The sequence below is a fragment of the Dipodomys ordii genome, unplaced genomic scaffold, assembly GCF_000151885.1.
Source record: "Dipodomys ordii isolate 6190 unplaced genomic scaffold, Dord_2.0 Scaffold40, whole genome shotgun sequence".
Taxonomy (NCBI): Eukaryota; Metazoa; Chordata; class Mammalia; order Rodentia; family Heteromyidae; genus Dipodomys; species Dipodomys ordii.
In genome coordinates this window covers 11,897,454-11,921,618 of record NW_012267256.1, presented here as the reverse complement: position 1 = coordinate 11,921,618, position 24,165 = coordinate 11,897,454, and the positions used below count along the sequence as shown (strand labels likewise).

Genomic DNA, 24,165 nt, shown 5'->3' with positions numbered 1-24,165 from the left:
CCAACTTGCCCATCCCAACAGACCCATGTGGAAAGGAGATATAGAATTACAAAGAGCATAAACTTTTCTGCTGAGAACTCTGAACAACTGAGCTACTGTGATTCATGCCTGGTGAGTACAAAGCAATCTACTGGACTTTCAAAGAGAATTTCAGAATGACAGCTTTCAGGGGGGTGAGCCTATATATTAGTTTCTTAGATAAAGTAATTCATAGGCACATTCAAGTTTCTAGAACATTCTACTTTACTGGGAGTTATGTATCAAAAGGGAAGACATCCTTATTCTGTTTGAACAAGATATCCCACTGTTGAAACCCTCCTTGATCCACCTTCATCCCCTTCTTCTTACACTCAAAAAAAATGCAAGCTGGAGAAGAATCAACATATTGATTGAACTATGTGTGCATAGACCTGTGCACACCATACAGGAAGTGAACTCTAATGACATCTTTTATTCTGGGGTTGGGAGATTTCCTTCCACCATGAACAAATCTTTCTGGACTTCAGGAAAATCAATAAATCAAAGGTTTTACATCAAAGACTAAATTGCATATTTAGAACATGGAATTCTATCCGAAAGTAAGAGGAGCATAATTAACAGCCATTAAAATCACCCCATTGCCAGTTAGTTAGGATTGTAGATTATCACTTTTATTTTCCTTATTCTTGTACCGGTCTCCATTAAGGCTACTTGTGAAAGTCAAGTAACTATTTCCACTAACAATATTTCCTTTGAGTTGCCGAACTATTTTACAGGTGTATTTGTTGATACAAAGATCATCAGTGGAAACTAAAAATAAGTTACCTGCTAAGAGAACACTCAGAAACCTAGATCCAGATAGATTTTCATTTGTTTCTAGTGTGGACAAACTGAGTTAATTAAATATTTTTGAATAGTACTGCGATTATGACCTAAGACTTCCTGCGATCACAAACAGGTCAAGTTTCCTGGTACACTAAAAAACAATCCTGAACACTCACGATAATGACTAGAGTTTGCCTCCTGCTTTTAGAATTGCCTTAGGATTGGATAATTTCCAAGTTTTCATGTAATTTTTTAATGTATTAGGTTCACTATTAAACATAGCACACATGAAGAACAAATTTTAGCACAGTTTTTAAAAAATCGGAATTCGCATACGTGGATTTTTTTTTAAAGTCATCCCTACGTTATAAGCAAAGCAAACAAGAGATTCAAGTTGAGGAAAGGGAGACAGAATTATGTTCCGTAGTGTGAGAGTTCCCCTAAAAGTTCAAACTATAAAAGCAAGTGAACATTTCCTTGTCTATCTCCAGCAAATGTTCCAAGAGAGCCACTGGTTTGACCACTTTGACTTTTTGTTTGCATCAGTGACAGGCAAAATGTCTCCACAGAGGGCCACTTGGATCCTAAGATCCATCTGTGCTTGGAGGCCTTTTTAAGGCTAAAAACTAGGGCACCCACGCAGAACAGATGTTGGATATCCCATAAGGATGACTAGAAAAAAATGGTGATGTCAGGAACATCTTAGTTTTCTTCAAACTCAGAGTTCAGTTACTCATCATTCTCTCTGGAATACATCAGGAGAAATTCAGGTGCTAACGAGTAACATACCTGTCACCAGTGTTTATAAATGTAACTCAACCAAGTTAACTATCAATACAGCCAAGATAGGAGAGGGAACTAGAAATAATTGGATGAGGAGCCTTTCTACCCAAAAGATCCAGAAATTTACAGAGGAAAGAGGAAAAACTACTGTTAATTATTAGTTGTTCCCTGCTCACCCACTTAAATGCTTTCATATCTGGTAAACATTGAAGAAGTATGACTAAACGAAGCTATTTGGCAAATGAAATCAACTGGCTAGTCCTTTCTGGAGAGTTGGGTTTCAGTGAAATTGAGCCCAATTTCAGCTGTTAACGACCCAACAATCTGGATCCAACATTCATTGTATCTATCATGCTAAGTTATTCTTCATTCTGGAAATGTTCTGGTGCCTGTGGGCCCAACACATGTAAACATTTGATCCAGGGGCCTGGTTCCCTTCTCAACTGTCATCTTAAAGTTAGTCTCTGGTTCTCATAGCAGCACATTGCCATTTGTGTCAATGATCGGTCTTACAGACATTCTTTCAAGGAGAATTTTAATTCTCACCAAGGGCAGTGTCTATGTTATTCCCAGAAGAGGGAAAGAGGAAGGTAGGTAGGCCTTGTCCTTACAGAGAGCTTAAAGATATACTAGTGGTGATTTTAATGTCAGAGTTATCTATAAGATATGTGGAAACAAGACAATATGTTGGAAATGAGCTGTACAACTTGGGGGGGGGGTTAGGGGAAAGGAAAGTAGGAGAAATTTGAGGGAAAGGGTAACAAGTTTGACAAGAAATGTACTCATTACCTTAGTTTGTAACTGTAACCCCTCTGTACAACACCTTGACCAAAAAAAATGGAAAAAAGATACAGAGAGAGAGAGAGAGAGGGAGAGAGAGAGAGAGAGGGAGGGAGAGAGGGAGAGAGGGAGGGAGAGAGGGAGAGAGGGAGTTTCTACATCTGCCTGGTGAAATTAGGGGAAATATTATGGGGAAAACAAGTGCTTAGTGGAATAAAGACAGACAAGTAGACATATGTCTACCATATTGGTATGGGGATCGGAGAGGTGGCAGTGAAATCTTAAGGACATATATGAAAAGTGACACAGAGATTAGAGATCAGTGCTTAAAGGGCACATTTCAGAACATGTGGCAGTTTGTGATGGTAAACAAGTAGCAGGGGCAGATCATGCTTCAGAATTCAGCCCTTGGCTGCAGTCAAATACCATATGTCATTAGCATTTGTTTTCGACAACTCTACCACGTCCACTTTGTACGTAGGCAGAGTACAAGGCAAAATTATACTCTGCCTGGAGGTTGTGCATTTAATGGCAGGGGGTACCCTCTTCACTGGGGAGGGAGGCTGGAGGTCTTCTTTAACAGTATGTTTTCATGCTGCAGTTTAATGTGCTCCATAGAGCTGCCTGATCCCTCCCAAAGTGCAAAATCTCACTCTACCCAATACATATTGCATATTTGAGCCTCCATCTCCATCCAGGGCCCTGACATGGATGAATGGATTCATCCTATAAAGTTTAAATGGCATGGAATCAATTTATTTCACCTAATTCAAATTTTAGATGGAGTCATGCTGCTACTCATGGTTTACCCTAACACAAGGGAGTGTGAACCACCAATGACAGGTATATAAAAAAGGATAACACCCAGGGTCACACACACACACACACACACACACACACACACAATCACAATACACTATTGCTGTCGCAAAGCAATGAAAATTATAGAAAGAGTCCTCATAATTTCACAAAATTCAACCAAGAAATTCAATAATGGAACCCACAGTGACTCCCTTGACTTTCTGTCACACAGAATAAGAAAACTTACAATAAACTTGGCAGGATGGTTGGTGGTGATTATATTTCATTTGCAAAGAAGGAGAAGATCTAGTTTGTAAAAATTCTGACTTTTACATCTACTCAAAGTTCAGTTTTGAGGAAGTTCTATGATTCCTATAAAGTCCAAATATCTGATCAAGAACTCAAGTATTACCTTATTGTCTTTAATGGCTAAAGTTGGTAAAGTAGAATTCAAATCACACACACATACACATACATATACATACACACACATGCACACACACACACACATCAGAATAGAAGAACTAAAATATCATTTTAAGGAGCAAAGAAATAACTACACATCAAGCATCCAATTGACAGATTCATATCCATGGAAAATAGAGATCAAATCTGGCCCGGTCTGGGTGAGAATCTGGGACTGCCCTCCTTATCCTATGAATTTCAATTATCAAAGAGGTATCAAGTACACACTCAATGCTGGGAATGGGGTAAAATCATATTCTTATAGGTGGTTCCATGCTCTGACTAAACCAATGTTATGAAATGGTAAAAGTTCTGATTCAATTAAGTGAAGTCTACTTTGGAGCTGTGTATCACTGAGAGCCAAAGTGAAACATGAACATCCTCCCACAGAGGGGTGAATATAACAGATATCTGGAAATAAAATATTTCCTGAAATATCATAAAATTACTAAATTATAAATAAATAAGTAAATGCCTAGCTACTACTTGAGAGCAATTGATCAGGAATCCAAAAATAATTACTGCCAACATAGTAGTCTCAGAAGGTGTCAAAATAATTCACTTATACGACTAATTTCTTAAAACTCACTTTCCGCATCTCCTTATTTCATTATCTCATATTAAAAGGTATTATTCCAAAGGAAACTCTCTTTCTCTCTTCTAAACCTTTAAATAATCTCTATACCCTATAAACAAATCTGGCCACTTGACTTTTCTCCTTTTTACTCCTTTGGAATCTTCTTCTGATGAAATTCAAATCAGTCTTGTTTCTCCTCAACTATTCCCTTCCTTTATCACCCAGTATCTGTCCAACGTTGATCTGAGGAGCCTGTCAGACAATATAATATTTATTTCAGAGGACAGGGAAGGGAAGAAGGATTTGTTATTTTCTTGTAGTTGTAGGGTGGTATCTTTCTTGAATGTTGACCAAACACTGGAGAACATGGCTCCCATTTGGTTACTTTTGGAAATAATTGTCAATGATGGAATAATCTAGGCTTGTTTTCCTAGCTAAATTCTTGGGATTTGTAACCATGAGCATGAGAGATGCTTATGCCAGTGGTGTCAAGTCCTACCACATGACTTGGACTTTTCTTTGTTTTTTGTTTTGTTTTGTCAGTCAGGAGGCTTGAACTCAAGGCCTGAGTGCTGTCCCTGAGCTTTTTCATTCAAGGGTAGTGCTCTGACACTTTGAACCACCGAACCACTTCCAGTTTTCTGGTGGTTAATGAGGTAAGAGTTTCACAGACTTTCCTGCTTGGGCTGGCTTCAAACTGCCACCTCAGATCTCAATTTCCTGAGTAGCTAAGATTACAGGCATAAACCCTAGCCACCAGCACCCAGCGTGCATTGGCTATTGATCAACTGTTTCTCTTAGAGCATATGCATTTTGCTTTCCTGTACCTTCAGAAAAACTTATTACAGGTCCTCCATCTATAATAAATATGGATGGGTTTGCTCAAACTTCCAGATGCTATACAACATCTTTTTCTGTGTCCTACCTATTGGTGTACTCTCTTGGCATACAGAATAGGAGACAGCACACACAGTTAGGCCTGCCCTTTATTTCTGTGATAAAGTAGTGACATTTCTTAAATTACAGGAAGTGCTTCTATCAAAAGCAGGGCTGGAGAGTTGAGTTGGAGGCTCAGGGAATGCTTTCACGAAACACCATCCACTTGAAGCCACACAACAGAATTTGCTACTTAAAATAGCACAAATTCTGGCTCAACAAGAGCTCTAAGTTTCCAAAAGTCTGGTTTGGGAGAACTCTTTTCCTGTTAGATATTTAAGGTGAACAAATAAGCAGAGAATTGTTTTATTCTGACTTATTTTTTACTTAACCTTTTTAAAATTTTATTTATTTATTTAGTCAGTCTGGAAGGGCTTGAACTCTGGGCCTGAGCCATGTCCTTGAGCTTCTTTTGTTCCAGGCTAGTGCTCTACCACTTGAACCACAGAACCACTTCTGGCTTTTTCTGAGTAATTTATTGGAGATAAGAGTCTCACAGACATTCCTGCCTGGGCTGGCTTCAAATTGCAGTCCTCATGCTGGGAGCATACAGCTCCTGCCTGTAATCCTAGCTACTCAGGAGGCTGAGATCTGAGGATTATAGTTCAAAGCCAACCCCAGCAGGAAAGCTGTGAGACTCTTATCTCCATAAACTACCAGAAAACCAGAGTGGCCCTGTGGCTCAAGTGGTAGAGCACTCTCCTTGAGCTCAAGGACAGTGCCCAGGCCCAGAGTTCAAGCCCCACGACTGACCAAAAATAAAACAAACTGCAATCCTCAGATCTCTGCTCCACAAGTGCTTAATTCCCTTTTAATTTTTTTTAAATTTAATTTGTTTTTAAGCTTTTTTCATTACCTCTAGATCAGCTCCTACCTATTTTAATTCAAGGAAACTGACTGACAGATGACCAACTCTAGCATTTCACAGGTTGCCAGCCATTTCAGACATAAAGGCTGTTTAATTCAAGATGGGAGTTACAATATGCTGCTGTGTACCAGTTATACTGGAAAGGAAAGCTGAACTGTCTGTTCTTTTTGTGGATGTATTTGGAGAGTTAAGTGGGTGGTGGAGAAGAAAGGCTTTTTTTTTTACATGATTGTTTCTACAAAAAGAAAACCATTCTTAAGATGTTTAGCTCTAAGTTTCCTTGCTTGTTTGTTTTTATAGTCAATACCTGCATGGTCTAAGCAATATTTGCTTTGCTTCTTCCCTTTCCCCCCTCCCCACACCCCAAATGAGCCCTTGTGGGAATTTAGACTTCAATGGGCAGGATTAGTAGTGGAATTAGATGAAGCTAGTAATTCACACGGAAATCAGTCACACTAAGATTTGTCTTTATGTTCAGGAAAACACCTCCATATTGTGTCTCCTGAGCTGCTCTGATTATCCATTCTTTTCACAAATACTGAGTGTTAACTATATACCTGGTGTTACAATTGGATAAGGAGACAGAAGTGAATTAGAAAAGAAAAATGATGGGTATGCTGGAGGGAAATAGAGAGCTGAATAGTAAATAAAGAAATAAAACCACGTCTAGTTTTAAGACGTGCTATGAAAGAAACCAACCACGGCAGGTGTACAGGAGAGGCCAACGATAACTTGAGGGAGCCAGTAAAGATATTTCTCCATCACAGATTTTTCTTCCTTGTAAAGAAAAATCCTAAACCCTATGAAACTTTATTTTCTTGTCTGGAGGAAAAAAAGAGAGACATAAGATATCTTCTTATCTACTTCTAGACATAAGTCTTCTACGATTAAAAGTTAAGTGAAAAGGTCAGCTAAGCTCTGCTTAACAGTCTTTAAAAGTTGAAAAGCACGTTACAAAACTTTGATGTGACATCATTTTTTTACTGCCCTTTAGGAAGAAGCTAAAATCCTAAAGTTAGATCTTCCCCCAAATTGCACAAAATCTCGGGGCTCAGGAGAAAGTCTTTATTAGTATAGTTGTGGTGCCTACTCCCATGAAAAGGCAAACAGGAGGTTTCCAGAACCCTGATCTCCACAGACCATGAAGCAGCTGCTTGCATTGTGTACTATAGCCAAGTTATGGAATCAGCCCAGATGCCCCTCAGTGGTCACATGGATCAAGAAAATGTGTTATATATACACAATGGAATTCTACACTTCCATCAGAAAGAATACTATTGTACCATTCATAAGGAAATAGATAGTCTTGGAAAAAAATTGTATTAAGCAAAGTAAGCCAGACCCAAAGAAACACAGGTTGTGTGGTTTCCCTCATTTATCCTAACTAGAATGTGTTATAAACCCACATGTAAACACACTGGATGATAAAAGACAAAAAATATATCCTTGGACATGATAAATGATACAGGACTCTCAACAGTCACACAGTGAGACTAAGAGAAGATATTCCTGGAAAGGATCACAAAGGCTCAATAGATATGTGCAAATAATCATGTAAAATGATGTTTATCAAAATGAACTACAAGAAGTGGAAACGAGAGGGTTTTTGTGTTAGTATGCTTTTTTTCCCCTTTGTTACGGTTTTGGATTTCTGTACCTATTGTCTTGTATGTAAGTGTATCTGTTTGGGGGAGGCTATGGGGAACCCAGAAATGGTGGGACAAAAGGTAAACATATGCAGCAGTGATCATCACTAGAAGCTGTGTTGAAAATGAACTATACAGCCAGGCATTGGTGGCTCACGCCTGTCATCCTAGCTACTCAGGAGACTGAGATCTGAGGATCATGGTTCAAAGCCAGACTGGGCAGGAAAGGACAGGAGACTCTTATCTCCAATAAACCACCAGGAAACCAGAAGTGGCACTGTAGCTCAAGTGGTAGAGCACTAGCCTTGAGCTGAAGAGCTGAGGGACAGTGCTCAGGCCCAGAGTTCAAGCCCCACAACTGAGAGAGAAAGAAAGAAAGAAAGAAAGAAACAAACAAACAAACAAAGAAAGAAAAAAGAAAGAAAGAAAGAAAGAAGGGAGAAAGGAAAGAAGGAAGGAAAATGAACTATACAATTTGTGGATAGGGAGGGTTGGGAGTGAAAAACTGAGAGAAAATGAGGGAAAAGGTGACAGGATTCAAAAAGAAATATACTCATTATCTAACTTATGTAACAGTAACCCCTCTGTACACCACCTTTGCAATAACCATTTATAAGTAGCTGCTCTTAATCCACCATTCCTCTCCATCTCTTGCTCTTGATTTCAGTTCACACTTCTTTCCTTTGTCATCTATGACTCCAATTCACCTTCTTTCCCCTTGTTATCCATGTCCTGTGTTCACAAGGGTCCATTGAGGTTAAGGTAGTCTTGTTTATTCAAGATTTGGGTTGGAGGTATGGCTTAAGTGGTAGAGCACCTGCCTAGCAAGCACACGAAGCCCTGAGTTCTAACCCAATACTGCCTCCAAAAGGAAAAAATGGATAGATTCTTGCTTCTCTCACAGAGTGGGTCACATGTGACATTTTGAGTAAAGGAAACCAATCTCTTCCCAAATGACAGAAACACTTTCAGGCCAATGTGCAGATAGTAATCATACTATAAGGAGGTGCTTGCTTTCATTACTAAACTGCCTTGTTGCCAGGCTGGGGGGCAGTCAGTCAGAACTACTAAAGATGCGATCCCAACCAGTTGGTGTATTGTTGTTGTTGTTTTAAGAAACATTATAGAAAGAGCAAAATAGTTGTAAATAGTTAATATTTCTAACCCGCTTCAAGTTTAAGAATCCAGTTGTCTCTTTAGCTGTCTTTAACAGTTGTCTTTTCACTGGTTCCTAAACATCAAATAGAAAAACCAGTCCCTAAGATGGAGACGCTCACATCTGATTGACATGCTGAACCTGGATTACGTATTAAACAAGAAATGCCCTCCTTGAGCCAAGAGCACAGGGAAGTGAAAAACAAGGGACCTTCTCAGCCAATGATGCATCCATAAAATGCTTGGAAAGCTGCCCTGTTTGCACATGGAATCAGAAAATAAAATGAAATAACAAAGAATCCATCCCATTCCTTTAATTTCATCGTCTTGTACAGACCATCCTCCCCAAGGCTTTCCTCTAACCCAGTTGCCAAGCAGGCGTGAGGGGTTATCCTCTCTGAAACAGCATTAACAATGCTTGGGCCCTCCTGGGGATAGTCCAAAGCATTCTGTAGGGGAACTGGCTGTTTCTCTGGGCTCATCATATGGAAAGTATATTTCTCAACACAGCTGGCAAACAAATCTCTTTGAAGGAGATAGCCAAGAGGCCCTGAGATTGGCTCTCCTATAATGAATTCAGCATCTTTCTCTCTCCCCAGTTTGTAATATTCTTCCTCTCTTGTAGTTATTTATTATTATCCAATATTTATGCAAGCCATAAATGTGCAGCACACTGCACAGTATTATAGAGAGGGCCGATGAATGCACTAAGAACATCTCCCAAGGAATAGCTTGAAACCTACAGGTCAAGTCCACCAGCAGAGGCTTCCAAGGAGAGAAGAAAGCAAGGCAACTATGGCCCGCTGAAGACTAGTACAACAGAAAACAATGGCGGACCAGAGCTCGTTTAACTTGCTGTGGATTTGAGGAGGAAGTGGCTTGACCTTTTCATGACTTTGATTAATCCACACTTGTTTGGTCAACAGAGGTCGAAATGGTAGTCCAGAATGAAGACATGCATCATAAACTACAAGTTTCGTTCCTAGGCCATGTCCAAGGTAGCAGAAGAGCAGGATTTTATCAACAAGTATTCCTAAACTTGGAATGTACAACTTGTGAGATACCACTACTGATATTTCCTACTTCACATTTGAAAAGATACTGCCCTAACTCTCTCCAGCAATGAGCTGAGCATGTTTTTCTGTTTACCAGGCAATAAGTGTAATGAAAGACCTTGAAACTATCCAAGGTCATGTGATCAGGGCTGAGGTCCAAACTCCAGTTCTCTGACTGAGACCACGATTCCCTCATGGTTGACCTGCTGCTGCCTCCCTTGTTCCTAGCTGGAGCACTCAGGACTTTGGTTCCTCTGCTTTCTTCCTTCCTTGTTAACTATTTTCTCTTGTTTTCCCCAAACAGCAATTCATCATTCACCTTAAAAATCTATGCATTCCCCCAGCCCTTGGTTCTTTATTTCTCTCCTGAGTACATTGTTTTTTTGTACTTTTGGGTTTTGGGGAATTCTTAATTTCTGTGTTCTTCCTGGGAAATCCCATTCATCCTTTTCTCACACTGCGGTCATCAGCTAGCTGTATGTGGCGGATGCCATTACCTCTCCAGCCTCTACTGAGGTCTGTAAGCTCTCAAAAACTCTTATTCATCTTTAACATAAGGATAATACTTCATGACCCAACGCAGAGACTTCTATATTAAGTCTAATGTTCATTCTCCCCCAGTTCCTTAGCAACTGAGTTGCTGAAGAATCTTGACTAAGTAAAGTGTATTCGCTGGAAAGATTTCACAACATAGAGCCAACCTCCAATGGGTGAATTGTACTACATTTATTCTGTCCTCTAGAGTATGTGATCCAAGGTTTGAAACTTACTTTCTACTCTCCAAAGTCTCCTATACGAACATCCTTCTTCTGTATGTGGAGTACTTTCCTTTGGATAATGTTTTTATGGTAACCAGGATTTGAACTCAGTTTGCTCAGCTTGCTTGCTCAGCTTTTACTCTACCTCTTGTGCCATGCCTCCAATTGGAGATAGAATAACATGGACTTTTCTACTCTGGCTGGATCTGAACTACAATCCTCCAGATTCCAGCTTCATGAGTACCAGTACTCAGATCCCCCTTGATATTTCTACATTGAGCTTTTATCCACCATTTCTATGAAATTCCAGTGTGGCCTAGGAAATAATATCACCTTTCTTTGCCCCAGCTAGAACCTGTCACTTTGGGGCAGATGCTCTTACATCACCACTTGACATGATAGAAAAGAGCAGAGACAGTATCCTTTGTGTTGGCCAATGTACTCAGTGTATGGTTGAGTTTTGGACTCAGCAAGTGCTCAATACATACTGGTTGGATTTCTATGCGCCCAATTGTACACCTTTCCCCCGACCCCCATATATGCCTATTTGTATTGACCACAGCCTGTCTCAGATTCCAGTTGTAGAAGTTCTAATCTCCATCCTCTAATATGTAGAAAATACCAATCTTGGCATGTCTTGTGCACCTAAGATGTTACTTTAAATCACCAGATTCATGGAAATGTTTTTTTCATTGAACAGATGAATGTATTTATTCCTTTGGAAATCAAAGGGAAAATATAAATTTAATAAAGGCAAATTAAATCACAAAGGAAAAATACCATTTGAAGAATTTCTGTTACATATAAAAAATAAATAAACAACCAGAAAAAATCCTAAATACCATGAAACTAAAATTAAACTTTTATATCCTTTGATTATAGCATTTTAAACCATGATATCTCCAAAGTGAGTCACACCTATTCCTATTGTTCTGACTGCCTACCTTTCTACCTTGACTGCAGAAATAAGATAGTCTTGATGCTCAAGTTATAGAATAATACACAAAAAATTATCTCTTGAGAAATTATCTTATTTTTAACCTTAAGTTATCTTTGGCAAGGAGTCTTTCCAAAAGTTCATTCAAAATTCATTTGTGGTATCTTATCATGACTGAGGGTATTGAAGATACCTGCAACAATAATTGTGGCTTTCAATATTCATTTGTGATAACAGAAACTAATGAGCCCTTAAAACTACTTTTGTATACATTATATAATTATAATAATACATATTGTTATTCTTTTATTTACTTTCATACACACTATATTCAATGCACATTTTGAAAAAATTGAATTATGTAACTTGAGAGTACAGATGGGTGGGGGAATAATGGGAAAGAACTATAGAAATGGTGACATTGATCAATATGATTTACATAATTGTTACCTCTTTGTACAACTACTTAATAATTTTTAATTGATATAAAAATCATTTTAATAGGCCAGGTACTGGTGGCTCATGTCTGTTATCTTAACTACTTGGGAGACTTGAGATCTGAGGACTACATTTCAAAACCAGCCCAGGTTGAAAAGTCTAATTACTCAGCAAAAAGCTAGAAATGAGGGTATGGCTCATGTGATAGAGTACCATCCTTGAACTCAAAAGCCAAGTGAGAGCACCGAGCCTGAGTTCAAGCAACAATACTGGCAAAAAAATAATAATACTATTAAGGAGGAAGCAACAATGCTCAATAGGAAATGTACTCATTGCCTTGCTCATGTAACTGTAACCCCTCTGTACAGTATTTTTACAATAACAAACATACAAAAAACTATTTTTACAAATTTAAATGAGGCCAGTGGAAATAGAGGATGGAATTAAATCAAAATTATAAGGTTCCTTTGAAGGGTTAAAAAACACTCATTGCAGGAGAAATTAGGTTTATGAAAAATGGAATCCAGAAGAAAACTTCTTCCTTGAGAATGAGGAACTAAGTAAGTCATTAAGAGAGCACTTTCACTAAGTCATAGAAGATGAAGCTTAAAAAAATAAGGAAGACTTTTTCTCCAACCTACTCCCCAAATACTTAGTGAACATTACCTAAAGTCTTCTAGTTCTTTTTCCAAGATGCTCTGGAGCCTCTGTCTCTCTCAATCCCACACTCTACTCCCTGTCCCATTGCCTTGCTTCTAGAAGAACAACATTTCTCCTTGATCAGACGTCATACTTCCTTGAATGACCAAGACAGTGTTGCTGGTGCTGCCCTGAGCTTGCTGGCAGTGTCCGCTCTGACAGGTGCGGCTCATACCTTCCTGCGTCTGCTCCCAGTGTCCTCCAGAGCAAACCAGGCAGGACCAGCTGGCAGCCTTTCCATTCCCCTTGCCTGCAGTGATTGAAGGGCTAGCGAGAGGTAGCATATTGATTTCTATCTCATCTTTGGTGCTTGTAAAAGCTCCTCTCGTCTTGTCCACTGACGTTTCACACCAGGCTTCTAATAAGCACTTCTGACACAGATCATTCTTGATTGTCTGAAACTGGTCTGGACATAGTAAGTCAGCTCACTTCTCTGCACCATTCCATTATGTTCTGGGATTGTAATTTGCCCCAGTTACTGATACCAGGACAGAACAGTTCCACACATTTCCAAATGCTCTTCACAGATGAGACAGTCCCTGCATTAAGTCCTCCTTGAGCTCCAGTTAAAACTGAGGACACCAGAACCTGAGCAATCCACACACCTAGTGAATCACAGAATTAAGTTGACATGCTAGTATTAATAGCACAGGATAGGTTGAGAAAATTGAATCCATTTTACTATCTTGGGACATGGAAAGTACAATTCAGAAATGCTCTTGCTCCACTGAAGCTCAAAAGAAAATATCGTCTTCATGTAAGAGCTTATGGCTTCATACACTTAAAATAAAACACAAGTGGAGAGTACTCTTTAAACTCTTTGAGACACATGGAGGCAGACTAATATTACCTCCTCATCTCACCCCCATATTTCCTAATCTCCTCAAAACACACCTTCAGAGAGAATGGCTCCCACCATACATGAGTTACTTGCATTCTATGGACAATTTTGACAGTAGCAGAAAGGAAGGGAGAAAAGTACCAAGGACTGACTTTCCAAGCAAACATTGGCTCATGGTGCACTGCTTCTTAGGTACCAGAGTATCCATCCTGAGGTCTAGGATTTAATAAGTACTTTTAGAGAGAAGACCAAATTGTATGCACAGAAGATAAATGACGGGCAATTAGGTCTATACCTGATCTGTTTTCCAACATGCTAAGCTTCACTCACAACCTGTCTTCAGATTCATGTTTCTCTGTGAAAAAGCAAACCTGCTTTTCTTTAGAGCACATAGTTCACTGGGAATGAAATGGCTCTGGGTTGATACTCAGAAGTCCAGCCATAAACAAACCCAGATTATATTTGCAGGCAGCAGGAGCTTGGGTTACGAGTCCTTCCGGAGGGTATTTGTTACAACCCTGTTGAAAGTCAGCTGGGCTGGCAGAGAAGCTCTAATTTGCAAAGGAGAAAAGTGAGGGTTGTGCCAGTGAACAAGGCTCTGAGCTAGCAGGTGTTTGCAGTGATTACCAAACTCTGGCTCAAAGCCCAGCTGTGTCAAAATGACCTGGAAACACTGTTGGAAATAGAGCCTTCCTGGGTTCCATACATTACAGACAAAACTATGTCACCCTCAAGATTCCTATGTCTGTAGTCCTACATCAAGTAATTTGGAATGTGATTCAATTTGGAGATAAGTCCGTTAAAGAGGTACTTAAGGTTAAGTGAGGTTACTCAGCTGGGCCCTAAACTAGTATGAGAAGAGATCCTAATGAGCGGAGATCAGGACACAGACAGAAAACCATCTGAAGACAAAGAAGAAAGGCCTCAAAAGAAACCAACCTTACCATCTTGGGTTCTAACTTCCAGCTTATAGAGCTTGAAGGAATAAATGTCTGTTGTTTAAGCCCTGATGTCTATGATACTTTGTTACACAGCCAGAGCTGACCATACCACCCCTAGACACACTGAATCAGGTTCTCTCAATGTCAAAGACAACGTGTAACACACTATAGGCTCAGAAGAAATACAAGAGCTTCTCTCAGGCTGAGCATCAACATTACCTGCTGATTATGGCCAGGGGTCGGGCCCACCCTTACCACAGTGGAATCTTGGTTCTTCCTTCTCTCTTTTAAGTTGACTTCTTATGAAATCATTGCCACATTCTGGTTCTTACCCCTCACTTCAGAACTGCTTCTGCCAAAGTCATCTAGAAGATGTCTGAAAGAGGTAACTTTGAGATGACACAAGAATCTAATTCCTAAAAGGAAAATGTAGGGAGAAAAGACTATCCCTGGTCAGGATGACTGTAATGATGGACAATAGCTAAGCTATGAAGAGCTGAAAGAGCTCAGGGGCTCAAGAACTGTATGTCTGGGAAAAAGAAGAGAGCAGTTTTTATAGCATGTTCATGATGCATTAGTCTGTTTTGTGTTGTGATGGTAGAATATCAAAGGCTGGGTAATCTGTGAAAATAGACTTACTTCATTTATAGTTTTAGAAGTCCAAGAGTGTGGCAACAGCATCCTGGCAAGGATCCCTGTGGCTGTAGCACATTGTCACAGAGAAGGATCTGGCCATGTGTGGAAGAGGGAGACCACATAGCAAGAAAGGAGATACGAGCGATTCAGAGGCTGAGCTTGGATCTTTTCGTAACAACATACTTTCACCGGAACTAATTAGTAGCCCAGAACTATATGAACGCTCTAGGATGACATCTATGATGTAATTACACTAGGTCCTGTCTCTTTACCATCCCACCACATCAACACTGACACACTGGTGGCCAAGCTTCCGGCCTAGGAAATATTGGGGGATAAATTCAAACCACGTTCAAACCATAGGATACAATGTACTGACATGAATGGTCCCCATCATGCCTACAGAATAGAAAGCTATGGCCATTTACCAAGCTATTATCTTGCAGGATTCCTATTCATGCTCCAATTCATAAACACAAGCAGTAGTGCTCCGGAGTTTGCAGTGTATGATCTAGTTCAGATATTTGCTTTTGACTATCAGAAGCTGTACAGGGGTCCCTCATACATGGAGTTCCTGACACAGGAGAACCCATTTATGCACAAGAAATGTTTTCGTGCCACTATCCTACCAATGATCAATTACCCAGCCTGGAAGGAAATTATGAAGGCCTTGCTAACACCACCATTTAAATTATCCAATTAGTACCCAAATATCATGTTACATGATTACTTCCCCCTGCCCCTAAGACTTGCAATTTTGCATTTTATTTGCTTAGAAGCAAACTTGACTAGCAATCCCTCCTATCTTGGCATAATGAAAAATGTTTCTATGACTCAACCCCATCCCAGTCATTAGTATCAAATAACCTCACCCTTGATGCATTCCATGATCACACACACACACACATATATGTATATATGTATATATATATACATATATGTGTATATTTATATATATAATTTATTAGATATTTATCAGATCAAGCATATTCCAAATCCTAGACACATAGCAATGAATGCAGCTGACTAAACTGTTCTCATTATGCTTTATTTCTTATGGTTAAAAAACATACAATAAGCCAGGTACTGATGGCAAATAGCTATAATCCTAGCTACTCAGGAGGCTTAGATCTAAGGATCACAGCTCGAAGCCTTCCCCAGGCAAGAAAGTCTGTGAGACTCATCAATCAACCACCAGAAAACTGGAAGTGGAGCTGTGGCTCAAAGTGGTAGAATACTAGTCATGAGCAAAATAGCTCTGGGAGATCACCCAGGTCCTAAATTTAAGCTCCACAACCACCACCACCACCAAACAGAAACATACAATAGGCTGATAAATAATTATAAGAATAATTGTAGATAAACACTGTTAGAACAATGAAGCAGGATTAAGAAATGGAGCAATGGTCCCTGACTTAGTAGAGAATTGGTTAGGAAAGTAAATTCTCTGTCCTCACTTAAGACTTTTTTTGAGTCAGAACTTCAGTGGGAGGGAGACCCAGAAATCTGATGCAAACTCAAGTTTGACAACCCCAGCGACAGTAACAAATGATGAGAGGAGTTACCTTAGAATGCATGGTTGGAAATAACCTCTCTGATAAGATGGCACTGAGAAGAACCTGAATGTCACTTAAGCTAGGACATGTCCAAGTCTAAATTCATCCATGTCAGTGAAGCACCGCTAATGTCTTTGGTCTTTTATTTCATGCTTAGCAAACACTTTCTGATGACTCCTTCCCATCAGGGCTGGTTTTAAGGCAGTGTGACCTATGCAATCACCAAAGTCCCTGGGCTCAGAACTAGGTTGCAGACTTGACATAATGCTCTGTTGTTGTCCTCTTGAAATTCTCAGTAACTTTACCTTTGAACCTGTGTTTTGTCCAGCAGGCCCACAGATGATGCACTTGAACCAAGGAGATCTTATTCCCGCATAGCATTTAAATTTCACTCCCTTGGAGCAGAAAAGTCTGATGGCCTGCCATGCGTGGATATCCAGCAAGACACAAGGTGAGTTACTTTGTCTACCACAGAATAAGCAGACACACTGGCAGCTCATTCTAACAAGAGCACCCTGTTTGCACCTTACAGACCAGTGCAAACAGTAAATCCTCTTTTGCAACCCAGAACTCAATGTGGAGTATGAGATTTCTGGTACATGTAAGAAGGAATATGATTCCTACAATAGCTGGCAATGTAGGTGATTGTTAACCCACACAGATTGGCTCTGAGAAAAAAGTGGACGTAAAAGCTTTAAAAAGAAAAAAAAAAAAGCCGGGCACTGGTAGCTCACACTTGTAATACTAGCTACTCAGGAGGCTGAGAACTGAGGATTGTGGTTCAAAGCCAGCCCAGGCAGGAAAGTCCATGAAACTCTTATCTCCAATAAACCATCAGATAACCGGAAGTGGTGCTGTAGCTGAAGTGGTAGCGTGTTAGCCTTGAGCTGAAGAGCTGAGGGACAGTGCGCAGGCCCAGAGTTCAAGCCCCACGACCAACAAAAAAAAAATTAAAAAACATGATTTCCATCTTTTGGGAGTTCAGTGGACTGATTCCCAGCCAACAACAAATGCAAATGGGACCAGTAACCTAGACACTGCCCTGAAATACAAGCATAACATGAGAACATTAATTAATTGACTTCTAACATTAGTTAGTTAATTAATTGCTAAAACATGGAGTCCACAATGCAGTGAGAATTGAATGGAGATTCAGATGGATTAAAATTCTGAGGTTTGAGGGCTCTGTCCTACTTTTCTCTTTCACTACAAATTCAACTTGCACCCACATTTAATGGAAATGGATTCCATCTACTCTAATCCACGTCCAGCTCACAATGCCTGCCTTTAACCACCCATCAATGAGGGACAGTTCCCTTTGCTTTGCCTGCCTAAAGTTTAATACTAGGAGTTTTCACTTACAGACATTTTCCAAGACCTGGAAAATGTCACCTCACACGACTGGATACATCACCCGGCTACTTTAGTCAATGAAAAGCCTGGAATCTCTCTCACACATGGTGGCAGACGAGGCACAAAGGCTGTTTTCTTAAACTTGGGCAGGTTTATGAGGCTGGAAGTGCCAAGAATTCAGGGATATAGCACTATCCCACTCATTTCTTATTAAGATGCTCCTTCATCACTGGAAAGTCTTTTCAGTCCAAATGACCTTAGTCCTCTTCCTGAACCATTAGTTTAAAAAAAAAAAAAAGAGCCCTCATTTCCCTCACCAAAACCATTAGCTTTCAGAGACCCCTTTTTATAAGTACTCTAAATGTTGAGTCCGGGCAATGGGGTGTTCTATTAGGTGAAAACATGAGAAATGGATTTAGAATTTTACCCGAAAAACAACGAACTAAATGCCTTTCATTGATAAGTAAAGTAGTGGGGGGGGTAGGGGAGGGAAGAGGAGGAATTCTGGAAGAGTTCAAAGGTGGTAAACTTTCCTATTCTGCTACAAAATAAAATGCTGTCTCTTGTACAGGTCACACAAAGATGCTGAGAGCCAGGAAAGTGCTGGAGGCCAAGGCACTAGCAGGAAGGTCAGGCCCCGCCCTCATCCAGCCTTTTCTCCCTGACTAGGGACCTTCCTTTCTTAATCTTCTAGGTTGGTCTAGAGTGGAGGTTTTTCTAGTGTGATCCCATGAAATTCCTAGGAATCAGGCCATTGAAGCATAGCTAGCCTACAGAATCACCTGCAAAGCACTTTGATCATCCAGATTCTTACCTCTAAGATTCTGATACAGCAGGTCAAAGAGGGAGATGGATTCAGTCATTTAAATTACTATCAAGATCTTTGGCTGATTCTGACGCTAAGACTGCAGAGGTGTCTCTGAAGTTTTGAGGCAAAGGGGATGGGTGAGAGGGGCTGGCCTTCTCTATTACTGCATCGATGGGACATCCCTTCCTCTGTGTAATGGCTGAGGTCCTCATCAAATCCAGCTTGATAAGAGACTTGGTACTTAGTAAAAAGGGCTGGAAAGCACCTACAAATAAGTGCCTGGTGCTCTGTGCTATCCCAAGGCTGAGAATTCTAAGAACAGAGGATTCACTTGAATAGGTATAAGCAGTTCTCCAACAGCCTCCACCCCATGCTCCCAATGAAATATTTCTAAAGTGCATCAAGGAAGAGATACTCCAGGCCATTCACTGAGCAATTTGTCTCCCTTTAACAAAAGGAAAGATAAAAGAACCAGGAGCCAGTGGCTCATGCCTATAATTCTAGCTACTCAGGAGGCTGAGATCTGAGGATTACAAGCCAGCCAGGTGGAAAAGTCCACACACAAAAAAAGCCAGAAGTGGTGCTGTAGCTCAAGTGGTAAAGTACTAGCCTTGAACTAAAGGAGCTTAGGGATAGCACCGAGGCCCAGAGTTCAAGCTCCAGGACTGGCAATACGTAAATAAATAGGGACTCCACTTTCTTAAAATAATTATATTTCACCTAATTAATATAAAGACAATTTGCTCCACAGAGGTTAGAATGTGTTTGTACCTTTAACTAAGCATCACTAACAATAGTGTGAAAATTTGTGAAATTTATGTAATCACTTAATCACAATAAAAAAGTGTTATAAAAATAATAATTAATATTATGGATCAAATTGTGCCCCTCAAAAAACATGTTGAAGTCCTAATTCTAAGTATCACAGCCAGATCTTATAGATCTGAAAAGATAAGAAGAATCCCTACTAGAGAATGGCCAGCCTAATCTATTATAATGGGTGTCCTCAAACCAAGACATGATGATGACACAAAAATGCATTGTGATGAGGAGGCCAAGGCTGGAGCTCTTCAGCATCAAGCCAAGAATTGCCTGTCACATAAGGAACGAGCATGCTCCTGCATGAAACAAGATTCCCTGACTGGCACCTTGATTTCAATTTCCAGCCTCTCGAACTGTGAGAGAATTCATTTCTGCCTTTTCATTAATTTTTGCCCCGCGTGTGGTGCTTGGTGATGGCTGTATTTGGAAACGGAGGTGATTGCTGTGTTTGCAAGTGCTGGAAAGGATTCTTGCAAAGGTTACTCTCCTCCCTTGATTTCCAGGGCTTGAGTGTGGAAGGCTATCTAAACCTGCCCACCTCTCACCTAACACCTTTCAAAAGCAACAAGATCTCTCTCTCTCGACACTGGGTCTCAGGGTGTCATTACCACATTCTTTAGGTCACAGCAGACAGTGTGGCCTCACCCTTTCTGTCTCATCTTATCACAGAAGGAGGTCATTATCTGATTTCAAGCATGAAGTCTAGAGAACTTAAAAAAATACATTTAGAAGGAATAAATGAGCCCCATGTAAAAGGATTCCAAAAGCTCATGTTTCTACAGGCATCAGAAGATATTGTACATTCTGACATATGCTGTAAGTTTCCACAGGGGGCATAGAAGTATTTCCCATTCTTTTAAACTCACTGAATATTGTAATAATTAAAATGTCCTTTCAAAAACAAACAAAAACAAATCCAGTCTGAAGGTACTTACCAACCACTGAGTTAAATAACCTGAAGTCAAATGTTTGAATAGTAATTTCATCTTTGTGAAGGATTCAAAGAAGAATTGGATTTTACAATGAAAATGTGGTTTTATTCTGAAAGAGAAACTAAATAAGTAAGAATTCAAGTTTAGAAAAAGAGATACTAGTCAAATCTGATACATACAGTGGAGTGTGGCAGTTTGACTTTTTTTTTTTTGGGGTCCGGTCATGGGGCCTGAACTCTGGGCCTAGGCGCTGTCCCTCAGCTCTTCACCTCAAGGCTAGTGCTCTACCACTGAGCCACCTTCCCAGCCCTGCAGTTTGACTTTTGCATATCAAAAATATCCACAATAAAACCAGACATCAGTAGTTTAGGCCTATAATCCTATCTACTCAGGAGCCTGTAATCTGAAGATCATGGTTTGAAGCCAGCTTGTGCAGGAAAGTCTGTGAAACTTTGCTTCCAATGAACCACCCACAAAAACAAAAGTAGAGCTGTGGTTCAAGTGGTAGAGCACCAGGCCTTGAGCCCAAAGGCTAAAAGGACCATCTCTAAGCCCTGAGTTCACACCCTAATATCTGCACAAAAAAGATAGATGGAGATATCTATATAGAGATATTCGTGATGTAACAGATAGTCTTCAAGAACTTAATATTCTTTTTTAAATAGGTCAGAAGCTGAAAAGTGGAAGGAACTCTAGTGTCCTTGTCATTTGGCTGTGAAGGAGCTTGTTGATTGGTTGATAAATCTCTGTGAGACAATTCCCTGCAAGAGACATTCCCTCCTTCCTTCCTCCATCCACCCTGCTATTCTGAATTTCTTAGTTCCATTTGCTGAAGAATGCAGACCTGAGGTCTTGGCTGCAATTTGCCCCAGAAACAAGCCCTTGATAGGGCAACCCAAACTATCAGCAGTGTAAGTCGGAAATGATTGTTTCTATGACAAAGTCAGTTTTAATGACAGTCTCTTAAGTAACAACTGGCATTAGTGTGCTTAAATTTTTATTCAAATTCCGTTTTCATACAACTTTTAGAACCTTAGTTAATACACAAATTAAATTGAGAAGATTTGTGCTATCACATAAAAAAGTGGGTGCCAAGACCCACTTTTCCTTATAGAAGCAGGTGGATGAGATGCAGATTTTAACATATGAATCCTTTATACAATTGTGTCTCATAATGGAGCACAATGGAAGTGGAAGAAATGGATAATTGCTTATGGAAAACAACAACATTGACAGAATATCTGAAGTTTTGAAGACTGCCTGAGAGCCTGCCTTGTGTGCGCTTCTCTTCCACTTTCTGCTTCCTGCAAGATGAATTTCAGTCTGGAGCAGAGCACCAGGCCCAAAGTAAGGTTTATCACTTATGACTCAGAATGATCCAGGAGTTTGGAGAGATAAATACACTCATTCTGTCTTAATCATTATACAATGTTTACATGTGCCAGAACATCATGTGGTATGCCCACACCCACAAATATGTACATTATTTACATTTTTATGTCTTAGCTACAAAACTTATTAAATTATTAAGGAGTTAGAAAGTTCCTCACCTCAGCAAAATATACTTCAAAAATTTAATACAACTCTCCAGGAGATCTAGGCATGGGTCTGTGCACTACACTTCTTTTTTATTTTGTATGCATTTTTTATTATGAAAATACTGTACAGAGGGGTTACAATTACATGGGCAAGATAATGAGTACATTTCTTATCAAGCATTGTAGCCTCCTCCTTTGTTTCCCCTTCCCATCCCTTCCCATCCTCCCCCCACCCTCCACTACAATTCTTTAAATACTTTAAAAATTTTAAATTATCAATATTTTCCAGCCAGTTACCCTCATCTTTTTCATCCTAAACATAGACGCATTAAAATAAACCTTAAGCATATTACCTTACAGGTACTGCTGATTGCTAAAAGATAGGTATGCTATTGTCATTTTGGTTGCAAGCAACAGAAATAAATTCTGATAAAACAAAGAAAGCGCTAATTTATTAAAGTCAAAGCATTGCTGAATGAGAAAGCCTCAACAAGATATCACTCAGCTCCATACTTCCTCAGAAGACTGTGACTCAGGGGCTTGAACCCAGAACCTGGGCCTGTGAAGTCTCTTTCATTCACCACATTTCTTCTTTTCTTAGACCTATTCTGGTTACAAAACCACAGCTTTGGAAACTGTTTGGTGAAGAGGGGAATGTCAAAAGTGTTTAAAACAAATTAGCCAAGTGCTGGTGGCGTATTCCTATAATCCCAGCTACTCAGAAGGCTGAGTTTTAAGCCAGTCCGGGCAGGAAAGACTGTGTGACTCTTATCTCCAATTAACCACAAGAAAGTCAGAAGTGGCATTATGGCTCCAAGTGATAAAGCAGTAGCCTTGAGCAGAAGAACTCAGGGACAGTGCCCAGGCCCCAAGTTCAAGCCCTGTGATGAACAAAAAAAACCTTAAGTTCCTCATACAATCTGATGCCTTCACTTCAAACTTTGGGACTCTTCTTTCTAGAAACATGGATGGTTCAGGGAAAATGAGAGTCAGTTATAACATGAATAGACCTGTGACTCTAAAATAAATTCTAGCCAGATCTCTTCTAAGTGGACCCAGAATTAAGTGAGTTTATTTACTCCAAATTCCTAACTATAGTATTCTGTCTCATTAAATAACCAGCAGGATATGTGTCTTGATTATCTCAATATTGCCTTTATGTGATCAATTAAAACAAAAAAAATGTTTAGGGACTGGGTTCAATTCTTCAGCACCACATAAGCAGAAAAAAAAGCCGAAAGTGGCGCTGTGGTTCAAGTGGTAGAGTGCTAGCCTTGAGCTGAAGACCTGAGGGACAGTGCCCAGGCCCAGAGTTCAGGGCCCACAACCAGACCCCCCTCAAAAAAAAATGTTTACTCAAAGAAAGTAAGATAAGAAAGAAGTAGCCATTCTGGATTGGCATACAAAGACTGTCAAACATAGAAATTTACTTCTTCAGGCACCAAAGGACTCTACTACTTCTTCCTGTCAGGAAGTTTGCTTGATGAGCTTGGTTTGAATTACATGAAAAGCCTTATCCACAGTGAAAGGTTTGAGTCTAATGAGAACTGTCAAATGGAAAATATAACTGAAAGAGTTTTACTAAACAAAAATCCCTGCTGATGAAACTTGAAATCAATATTGATGAATTTGGCTCATTCATTTTTTGAGGTGTGTGTGTGTGTGTGTGTGTGTGTGTGTGTGTGTGTGTGTGTTTGCTGAGTGTAATAGACGGGTTTGGTAGAAGTTCTTTTAACTAGATTTCCTAAGCATGCCAATAATTTTTTTCAAACATTCTTCCAGCTACACATGTGGCATACATTTATTATTTACAATACATACACAGGAAGTGCTTGATTGATGAGATAACCCCTTTTTCAGAAAGATCTTTTCCAAATGGGTTTTTTTGTACTAGATGCATTAAATGCACTACCATAAAGAGAGCAAGATATACTTTTTCACCCCTAGATTTTATTTCCCATAAAAATATTACAAGAATGATTTTTGTAGACAGTATGGGATGTGAAATACGGATACAGATAAATACAGATCATGCT

At 39.8% G+C, this 24,165-nt stretch overlaps 1 pseudogene; it reads left to right on the top strand.

The window, feature by feature from the left end:
- The window catches only part of LOC105987212, an 83,601-nt pseudogene that overhangs the window by 16,061 nt on the left and 43,375 nt on the right, over nt 1–24,165 (top strand).